Below are 11,238 nucleotides of genomic sequence, written 5' to 3' on the forward strand. Positions count from 1 at the left end.
GACTTCAGTTGTAGGCTGCAACTTTCTAATGCAAAGTACCAAAACTTAATAAAGGTGCAGAACACAGATTGTGGAATTTCTGTAAGACTGTCCTTCAACTGACTTACAAATGCAGCTAACTTTGTGAAGTAATCTTAACTTTATTCTTGAGGAGGAGAGAGATTGTCAAGAACACACTTGAGTCTGCAGAGGTTTTTCCCATAAGAATGAAGTCCACTAGATGAATTTCAAGTTTTGTCCTGGAAAGTAAGTGCTTTAGACCTCTTACTAGTACTAAGTATAAAATTAAGTTTAAATTACAAACCATTTAGAAAAGATTAAATTGTATTTAAGTACTGATATTGTGAATGAGGTGAAAAACCACAACAGGCTTTACCAATAGGTTCCCTAATAAAGGAATTTTCTTCCTGACCACCAGAACCAGTCAAGAAGTGTCCTAAATACCGCATTTTCTGTACTATATCTATGGCGACTGCAAGAAAAATAGGCTCAACCCAAATATCAGAGGGCAAGTCACATTTGGTGATCTGTGCCCTTCCCCACCCTTTGGGATTGTCTATTGGACTGGGGTTTGAGCAGTTCTTCCCAGAACTGAGATGAAGAGGTGACAGGCATTTTTACAACACAGGTCATTTTAGTATGAAAATTAGTGCTTAGAGTACTTATACTGTTAAAAATAGTACTGGAAAATATCAAATTATTGGTAATGCCTGGCATCATTGTAGGAATGTAGTTCAGAAATGCTCATCAAAAGAGCTCATATGATTAGAGGGGTGCTTGTGTCATCTCCAGTAGAATTATTTCACACCATTGGTATTTCTTGGCAGACTGACATGTTTTCACTTGACATTGCTTTAACCCCTGGGAAGAAAGCGAGTCCTACCTTTCTGTGAATAATTCATTAGTGAGCCATCACACTGAAGTATTCTGAAGAAGTATTCCCTTCTTTTGGGGGAGGAGGGAAGGGTTATCGCAGCTACTTTTTTTATATTATTTATTTATTTTAATGGTACCCTGCAGTCTTACCATTTCCTAAGCATTCTTCCGTAGCAAGCTTCTCTCCCAGCAAAGAACTAACTCTGAGCTATGATTTTTTGGTCTGTAAATTAACTCATGTTATTTTTCCAAAGGGTTCTGGCACAGAGAAGTGGAAAGCTGCTCACACAGGGTGGCCTGAATTGTGTTGAACTGGACAAGCATTCTGGGAAGTCAAGGTCTCTCTCAGAAATTAGCCAAGAAGCATGGCTGCCTGTTTAGTAAAATGTGCTAAAATAAGCTTTCAAATGACTGGGTAGACTGACATTGTTAGCAGTGGACATGGAGACCACATACTAAACATGTGGCTGTTCTAGGATTTTTCAAGCCCCTCTTTCTGGGAAAATGTCTTTCATGTTTGGTTAGAGAATGAAGGACTCAGCATTCACAGGCATATTTATAAAGCAGTGGTGAAAATGTTCACACTTAGTCTCTTTGTCTTATTTTTTTGAAGTGTAAAAAAACCTGGATTTTCCATTTACCTGAATAAACATTCTTATTACTAGTAATGAGTTTAAAGAACTTAAGTTGAAACAGAAAACCCTGTATGGCACATTTTTCTTATTTTAGGCAAGCATTTCTTAGGTGTCCTGGCTGAAGGCTCTACAACTGATGTGGGATTTTTTTCTAAAGTAGTATCAATAGCAGATGTTCACTTTATTCTCCACTTCTTCACTTCTAACATGTATTTTTTTTCATGTCTGCTGGAAAGGCTTGGCTATCAGTTTAAAGCATGTTCTTGAAAACAGGGAGGCAAGGGCTGGATGAGCAGTTCTTTTATTCTTATGTGCAATACCTTAGGTATTCGAAGGGCTCTTTAGTGATCCCTTCCTCTAAGAAGCTCAAATAATTCCTGGTATTTTATTAATCTGTCAGAGCAGGGGTTGCTTCTGAATTTATCTTGGTATTTCTGTCTGAAACAGCTGTGCAGCCTATGCTTCAAATTGCCAGCATTAAATCAACATAGTTTTCCTCCTCATTCTTTGTCAATTTGTCATATAGATAAGCCTACTACCTGCACTAGCAATCTTCCATTATCCACTGTACTTGCTGGTTTCTTCCATATACTTCCATCAACACCCGCAAAGGCTTTTTACCCTCAAATACATTCTGTCTTTTCTCTCGGTTTTTTAACTCCACTGCTTAAGACAATGTCTGCAGATAGATAACTAATGACTCTAAAAATTGAGCATGTCATATGAGTTCCTTTGCCAGAGATACAGCTAGGTGGTTTGGACTTTAATCTCTTGATCTCATAAAGGAAATTAAAAAATTATAAGTCAGATAAAAAGAAAAAGAAACACACAAGAAGGGCATCTTGATGATTTTTATTTATGGGAGCTCTATCAACCAATTTTTTCTAATTAATTAAACTGTACACACTGAAAATGTACACATTTGAGGAATGTAAATGAATACACCATACCCTCCATTATGCATTATGCAGCAAGTGTCTTTCATGATCAGATTTTTACCCTATGAAATTAAATCATTACTCAGATTCTTCTGTTATTTTCATATATTTGCTTGTCCTTAAATGTGCTTCTGTGACATCTGTATGTATAACTAAAATGTTCTTATTTGAATTGTAAAAGAGTAAAGCATTTCCAATGCCAGTATTATAATGGATATGTATTTAAAAGATCGTGCCTTATTTTTTTATGTGCAGTATCAGCAGCAGTGTGTTATATTCTGTCCTGATATTTCACTGTATAAATTAGACAGCTAAGAAAGGAGGAAAGAAGAAAAACGGCAGTAATAGATTAAGTGACCTGTTTCAGAACACAATACACAACTTTGCGGCATGAGAAGCAGATTCCCAGCCCCACCTATTAAATTCAGAGTCATCAGAAATGTAATCCTTATTTTTAGGCAAAGGTGAGGTGTTTGGAACTGGCTTGAATTTTATTTTTATCCCTTTTTGTGCTTCTCTTCAGAAATAATTCTGTTTTCAGTGACTGTTGTAAATCTCATTGAAATAGTTTAAAGAAACTACTGTTTCCAATTGTCATTTCAGTAATGTTTTCCTAAAATTGAAAAAATGAAACAAACAATTTTGCATAGGAACAAACACATTTCAGAGACTTTCTGCTTTTCCTCTATTAGAGCACAAGCACAAGTTGAAAAGGGACATGTTTTTCCAGTGTGTAAACTCCATGTTTGGGCATCTTGGATATTATAAAAAGAACTGCTAGACTTTTTTACAAGGAATAGATTTATTTGCAAAGGAAAAGATTAGAATAATCATCCAAACACCTGAAGAAAAATTAATTCAGAAATAAACCAAGAGGGAGAATCCTCTAGAAATGTCTGTAACTGTGCAAGGTGTTTGCAAATACATACTTTAAAAGAGATGTTTCCTGTTTCAAATCAGACAGAAGCTGCTGATTCCCTCTGCTTCCCTGTTGCTGCTGCGGGTGCCCCAGGCTTTTTCCTCTAGTGCAGCTGTGCTCCACTGAAATAAATGGCACTTCCTGGGGACTACATCTTTAGTTACTGGTACAAGAGTCGTTGTAATGTGCAGTGAGATATTTCAATAATGCTTTCAAATGGCTATTAAAACACAACTCTGCATAACAAAATAACAACTGCATGGTTGTAGATAGAGCTACCAGCGACACAGCTACCTACATATTATTCCCCTCAAATGGGAGCTCTTAGAAAAATTGTAGGGCAGCAAGGAAAGCTGTAAAAAACCCCAGACACTCAGTGGTGTAGTCTTACTGCTGTCTGTCTTCCCAGCTTCCTCCCAATTTTCTGTTTTGGTTTACAGTCTTCAAAGAACTGAGTTTTCATAGCTCAACTCATTTACTGCTTCACATCATGGGGAATAATAATTCATGCCTGACAGTGTGAAATCTGTAAAAGAGGATTCAAAAAATGGCTGTCTTCAAGGAGATTCCAGTTATTTCCCATACAAAGTAAGCATCTTGCTTGGGAAAGTGGAAGATGATGTGCTTTTTCAGAATCATAGAATTATTAAGGTTGGAAAAGACCCTTGGGATCACTAAGTCCATCCATCATCCCTACTCTGCAAAGTTCTCCCCTAAACCATACCCACCAACACCACATCCAAATGACCCTTAAACACATCTAGGGATGGTGACTCAAAAGTGGTTAAGCACTCCTTACCTAACTAAGTACTTGTGTGTCTTGGGTAGGACACCAGTGTATCAAGGTATTTTGATTATCAGTGAAGAGTAGTTGTACGTCTCTTGGGGCAAGTAAATAGGGACTTTCTGCTGGGTGCTTGGAAACTGAGCATCACAACTACTAACAGCACCTGGCCATGGGCTTTTTTCTTTTTCTTTTTTTTTTTTTACTTTTGGTCACTAGCTTGTTCTGCCCTTACAGTTTGCAGCTTGCCACTTTTTTTTTTTTTTTTTCTTATTTGAAGTGCTAAGCTTGTCATCCTGGACCCATGAAGTATCTATAATATGACCAGGAAAATAGAAGTGCTTAAAACACCAGCATATGTTTCAAGCAGACCCTGTATACTCATAAAATTTTATAATTTAGGATCTTTCCAGTAACAGCCATGTCTGCCTTGTTTAATGTCATGCTTCTGGAAGAATGTTTCCCAGCCAATACTCTTTATCCAACTGTTCTTTAAAGAGAAATGAGACACAGGTCTTGTGTTTAAGTTATTTTCTTTTCAGTGGAAATTTTGCCTATTATATTCTAAATTGTATTTATTGCAGAGTATTTGGTGCCTACTTGAGTACACAGAGACCAGATATTTGTATCGCTTTGTTTCATGTTTGGTTCATGACATTTACCCTATCTTTCTGAAATCTCTTAATTTTGCAACCGAATTTCAGTCTCATCTTGCAATCTGTGCTATTTATTTTGTTATCAGAACTGCTGAAATTCATAGTAAGTACTTTGGCACTCTATGTATTTGTGAGCCAGTTTATTTGGGAACGATCATGATTTTTTTAGATATTTCCAGCATGTTGTTTTTTTTTAAAACAAAGCCTTTGTCTCTACACTATTTGAGAAAATCAATAATTGAGATCTGAAATTTATGTTGCTTTGGTAGAAACTATATTCTGGTTTTGTTTTCTGCTTGGGGAGGAACTGGGTTTCAGCTCAAATGGTCATGTATTCTCCCTCCCTCCTTATTTTGTTTCTGGCAGGTTGTTCTACAAGCCTACAGAGTAGTGTTACAGGATAAAAATCTCCTGAATTTTAACGCATCCTAAATATGTTTACACGTGTATGTGCTCTGTAGATATGTACATTTGCCAGGTAGGATATTTGTAATTTTAAGGGATGTGACTTCCTTATAGCTTGGAAAAGATTTTGAAATGTTAGAGAAGAAATGTCTGTGTTTACCTTCAACTGATTCTTTGCATTAGTGTAAGGAAATTATTCTCGTAAAGATGTCTGGGGAAAATAGTCTCTTTTGATTCCTTAGTAGCTTAAAGCCATCACTTAGTTCCATCTGTTTCTTTATATATTTATGTGTATGTGTGAATACAGAGAATAAAGAGTAACATGTTTGAGACAGATAAAATTCTGCTGGAAGGGGACAGTGAATAGTTACTAAAAATCAGCATAATTGAGACTAGATATGCAAACAACTGCTCAGAATATTGATAGCCATGCCTAATTTTCTTTCAATGATTTGTGTCATTTCAAACATATGTGATTTTAAGGATGAAGCTTTCTGTGGAGCTGTTAAAATCTTGTAGTTCACATTTCTGAAATAATCAAATTACACCTTCTTCTGCTTAACTAGAGGGACCAAAGTGCTTTTCACAGGCAGCATTGCACTCAGCACAAAAACAAATGCTAATGTGAGTATCGGTACAGGACCAAACTTTATCTGAGATCTGGGGTGTTGCCATGGCAATTCCAATTGTTGGAGAAAAATTCCCTTTTGTGCTTCATTCTGACATTATATTGCAAAATGATGATTATGAAGAAACATACAACCCAAAAAAAGGAAAAAAATCTTCTTTTTAAGACATAAAACATACTTTCTATCCCATTTGCTTTTTGTGAAACACCAAGTGTGTGCCCAGATTGTTATGAGCTGGGTTTTTTTTTCAGATTTAGATAAATTTTTATTTCTAAAAGTGCCATAATAATACTGAATATTATTTCTTCCAAATATAATTATCAACATAATAAGAAAATCAGACATATATCCCATTTCCTATACAAAATATAAATTTATAGTATAATATACTGCTGACGTGGACCTCTCTCTTAACAATACAATCTGTTAGTTAAAGCATATCTAAAATGCTAAACTTGGCTATGTTATTCATATATATCAGTTATCTGGTCTATGTTTGATATAATCAGAATAACTCATAATAGCCAATAGATCAGTCATTTATGTTTCTAGTTGTAAAATTGTTTTTCTATCATTACATCTCACTGTGAGAAAATTGATATGGCTATTGCCTATTTCTTGCTAAATCAATATACAATGAGCTTTAAAAAAAAAACAACACACAACACTTCCAAAGACAAAAGAAAGATACGAAGGAATAAAGTTAAAATGTTGTTTGTGCTGCAATTCACGCTGAAGTTTACGGTGCATTTTTTTATGTAGGAAATGCATAAAATGGGAAACATTTCCAGAAGAGAACTAATTCTTGCAGTGCTGCATTGCCGCTTCATAAATAAATTACTGGCCTTTCTATATTGATCACTGGAACAATCCAGTCGAAGAATGCTGACTTAGTGCAGCCCTTCTCAGAAGTACTGGACTGAGAGAAAAAGCTGGGTAAGTGGGACGAAGCAGCAGGGAATAGGGAAAGCTCCAGACTGGTTGAGATCAGGCTTGGTACATAAATCCAGCCCTTGATTCATTTCTTACCTCCAAAATAACTTGATGAAGAAGCTGATTCTTTTTCTTTTTCCTTTTTTTTTTTTTTTTTCCCTCGATCAGGGGAAATATTAAATATGACAATACTAGTTGTAATTGCTGGAGATCTGGGTATAATATATTGTGAATTTTTTATAGAACATACACAAAAAGGCCTTCTGTATTTAATCCAGTCTTTTAATGATCCCAATTTTGAGATTTGTTTGTCAAGAAATAAGGGCTCAAGTCTTCCAGGAATATTTGGAATTAGTACTGCATTCCTGTGAATTGAAGTGGAATCTGAATTTTATTTCGTTATCTCAAAGATCACAGCTTGCAAATTTGACAGTTCTGTGATGTCTGATTTGTCAAGATTGCTGATAGCAGGCCCCAGTGCTTTTCTGGGAAAAGGAGTAGCCTGTTACAGCAAGGAGCTGACAAATACTATCTGGGTTTGCATGTCTGACTGTTATGAACAGTATTGGATCTCAGAGGCATATACCTTATAAAAAATGGCTTCCACGAAGCCTGCATTACGTGTCCCATCAACAATGTCATGGTCTAGAACTTCTGGCTAGTTCTAGAATATAAAGTTTTTCTTTTTCAGAAAACAAGATTTACTGGTAGATACAGGGTTTGGCTGATGCCAGGTTATTCAGGGCCATGGTGATGCATTGTTTTTAGGGCATGTTGTCATCACATCATCTTTTTTCTGTTTCCCTTTAATTACAATTACTTCCAGGATGCAGGTCTGTAAAATGTAATTATTCATTCCCCTGGGTGTTTTGCCTCTGGTGTTGCAGTGGGAGGCAGCCCGGGCTGCCGTCTTCTCCCCCGGAGCACAGTTTGCTGGCCGGTGGGAAGGGAGGTGTTTGCAGCTTTCCTGAGCAGAGCAGGGCGAGGGGCTGCGGACTGGAGTGCAGGACCTGAGCTGAAGTGCTTCAGTCCTGCAGGGGTGGCCGGGGGCTTCTGTTCCCCGTTTGCTGTTAGCAAGGTGAGGCTGTGGGGCAGCGTGGACCTGCCGGGATCGGCTCCCAGCCGAGTGTGCACAGTCACAGCGAAACTTCCCGCAACTTGAACTATAGTCTGGACCAAAAGGACTACAGGGAGCAAATCTGGAGGCAGAGAACGAGACTAAACGCGTCGTTGTTGCTCCCACGGCAGCGAGCACCTGGCACGACCGTGGTTTCTGTTGGGCTGGCAGCGGAGGGGCCTTCCCTGCCTTCCCCAGTGTCTGAGTGTCAGTCCCTTCATGCTTCCTGCTAGTACGCTGAGAGGCTTGTCATTACCGCGAACGTACTAAGCACGAAGTATTTTGTTATGTGAAATAATGCAGTCTGTTACACAAAGGTCGGTGATGGTATTCTCTTTTTGACCATTTCCCTCTTCCAGCTGAAGCTGAAGCTGAGCCTGACCGCTGACCACTAGATGACACTGTTGTATAAAGACACCTTTGGCATCATGTCTTAGACAATAATTAATTTACTCAGGGAACATGTATGTGTATAATTAGGAGTCATCAATGTCTTTCTTTTAAAATAAAATAAGTTTACCATATCTAATTACGTATTTTTTATAAGATGAATCTCATTTTAATTGGGTAAAGCTATGCTTTAGTGGTTTAAAATATTGTAAAGGATGCATTTGTATTCACTTTCACATTTTCCATATTTTTGTAGTCCTTGTAATAATAAAGGGATCTGATTACACCTTTTAAATCGATGTTCTCACAAACTAGTATGACATAAATGATTGTTCTGTCATTGTGATTTTACTGCCATTGTTTTCGGCGGGTGAGGTTTGTTAGTGATATCTCTCTTAATCTCATTCTGTCTTTCCCACCCTCCTGATTGTGATCTTGAATCTGCATGTTCTTTCCATCCAAACTGAAGTAATCTATTTAAAAAGCCAACAACTGCCACCACACACGACTCCAGCTTGACCATGACACTGCAGGCTTTCTGGCAGCAGCAAGATCAGAAATCCCCAGCTAATGAATGAGAGCTCCAAAACGTCCATGGTGTTGGGGGGGGAGTTTCCTTTAAAAACTCAGATTTCCTGTAACTGAGTGTTGCCAATGGAAAAATCCAGTTTTTGCAGATGCCAGACTAAATTCAGCCTAGGTAAAATTAAAATTTGGTCATTTTCTGTGGGAAAAAATAGTGCCTTTAAGTTTCTGTGCATTCAGAGGCACTGGCTAGTCAGCACCTCACTAGGTGTGCACCAGGCTTACCTCCCTTCCCAAAGAAATGTCATTAATGCTTGAATTCTCTGCACCAAGTGAGTTCTGGATATTCCCACTAAAACTCTGTGTCATGTGCCAATGTAAGGACTACAGTCAACTTGCTGTTTTTTTCAGATCTAAGAGAGTTTTGATACAAGGTGGTCTCCCTCAGGTCAGCACTGGTGACGCCAGGCTGTGACACCCACCACTTTCACTGTGTCAGTGTTGCCATTGGTTTGTTCCTGCAGCTGTCTGACATGTGACTGTTTCCCAAATTTGTCTAGAACTTGTCTACTACACCTTGATGGCATCTTTAAATTCATTTAAATTCTCTTCTGAAAAAAAGCTACTCCTGCAACAAAACAATAGCAAATAGATTTTTTATTATGATTTTCAAAATGTGGTTTATAACTACATTGTACCTTAGAAATAGCTTGTCTACCCTGGTGGTACCTGGCTTTCTCTGCTGTCCCTGTATTTCATATACAAAATTATGGGCTATTTTACAGAAGTCAGATCTCTGTCCTATTTATTGAAGTGCTGGTTCACTAAATAAAGAATCTCAACAATTATTTGAGCTGGCTGAAAACCTGATTGAAAATTATATATTTCAGCAAAAGGTTTTCAACAAGCTCTATTTTTGAAGTTAAAGTAGTCCAATTCCCAATGACCAAATTCATTAAAATATAAATTAGCCTAAAAAACCAGATGAATTACAATGATGTTTTTGCAAATCACGTATCTGGTGTGAATATAACAGTTTCTTCATGCAGACTAACAGCTACTGCAATCTTCACAACCCCAGAGTTGAGTAAATTACTGTAGGGCAAATGAGAAAGCAAAGATGACAAGAAGGAAAATTATTTTTACTGAATGGGATAGGACACAGCAGAATTTTGCAATCTGAATTAAAACCTGTGTTACACCAGTTTCTTCAACTAAGGCGTATCTTAGCTAATAATTTAGCTTAGGAAGTATGTGCATGTCTCAGTATTCTAATAGAAAAGGAACTGAGGAAATGTCACATTTCAATTGCATTTTCAGAACTGTAGATAATTAGTGGTTATTGCAACAAGAGTGAATGTGGTCTAAGAAATAAAGGTGTAGAGTGGTCATCCTGAGTGGAATTATCTCAGGGGAGTTAAATGATTCACCTGAAGTGAAGACCTTTGCATCCACAACAGGCAGCAAAAGAATTTCTCATGAAGTTTGACCTGTTTTTTTGTCAGTAATATAGCAGAGACTCCAATACAGAGTAGCTTGTCAATTCTTTTTAATAAATGAAGCCGAACTGGTACAGCGGCTTGTGCAGTTTCTCTGATCTGTACCAATTCTCTGCTCTGTGCCTTCATGTGTATTTTCGTGAATTGCTGATACACTTGGCCAGTGAGTTTTCTGTGACTTCAAAGTCAAGCCTTTCACTTTGCCTTGTATAAAACATGCCCGGAAGTGCCTGAGTACCTATGAAAATAAATAGGGAGAAAAATATTGATTTTAGATGTTAGGGTAATCTAAAAGAAGTGGTGGTTGTGTTGGTTTGTTTTGTTGTTTGGTTGTTTGTTGTTGGTTTTTTTTTAAAAAGGGGGGAAAACAAAAAAGGGAAAACAACACTACTCTTCTTCATTTTGGATTTTTTAGGTTTCTCATTTTGTTGCCCTCATTTCCAGAAAATTCTTCTATAGAGAAGCAACTAGCTCCCCATATAAATGCAAACAATAACTGCAGATACTGTGATTGTAACTTCTAGAAGGTAATGTGATATATGCTGTTCTGCATTGCTTCAGCTTTCCAGGGGAAAGGATGAAGAACGGATTGGTTACTCTTCAAGAATTATGGGCATCAGGTTTATCAGTGGCTTTTTGCAAAGGCTTGTGGTTTGGCATCACAGTGCACAAACCTGATTAGCTCTAATGAATTTATCTTTGTTAGCTTTTGTGATGTAACTCAGTGTATGTCATTGAGCATTGCTTTGACAAAGTAATGTTAGGAAGACAGTCAAAAGAGCCAAATAGTCCCCAATTTATGCCCTTTTAAGAAGTGACTAAGACATTTTGAATCCTATATGTCAATAGACCTTTATACTTTTAAATCACCTAGGCTATCTTTGAAAATATGACCTTTAATACAGTCTTGTCTTTCCAAACAGCTTCAGGGG

This window comes from Apus apus, chromosome 7 (genome assembly GCF_020740795.1).
Source record: "Apus apus isolate bApuApu2 chromosome 7, bApuApu2.pri.cur, whole genome shotgun sequence".
Lineage (NCBI taxonomy): Eukaryota > Metazoa > Chordata > Aves > Apodiformes > Apodidae > Apus > Apus apus.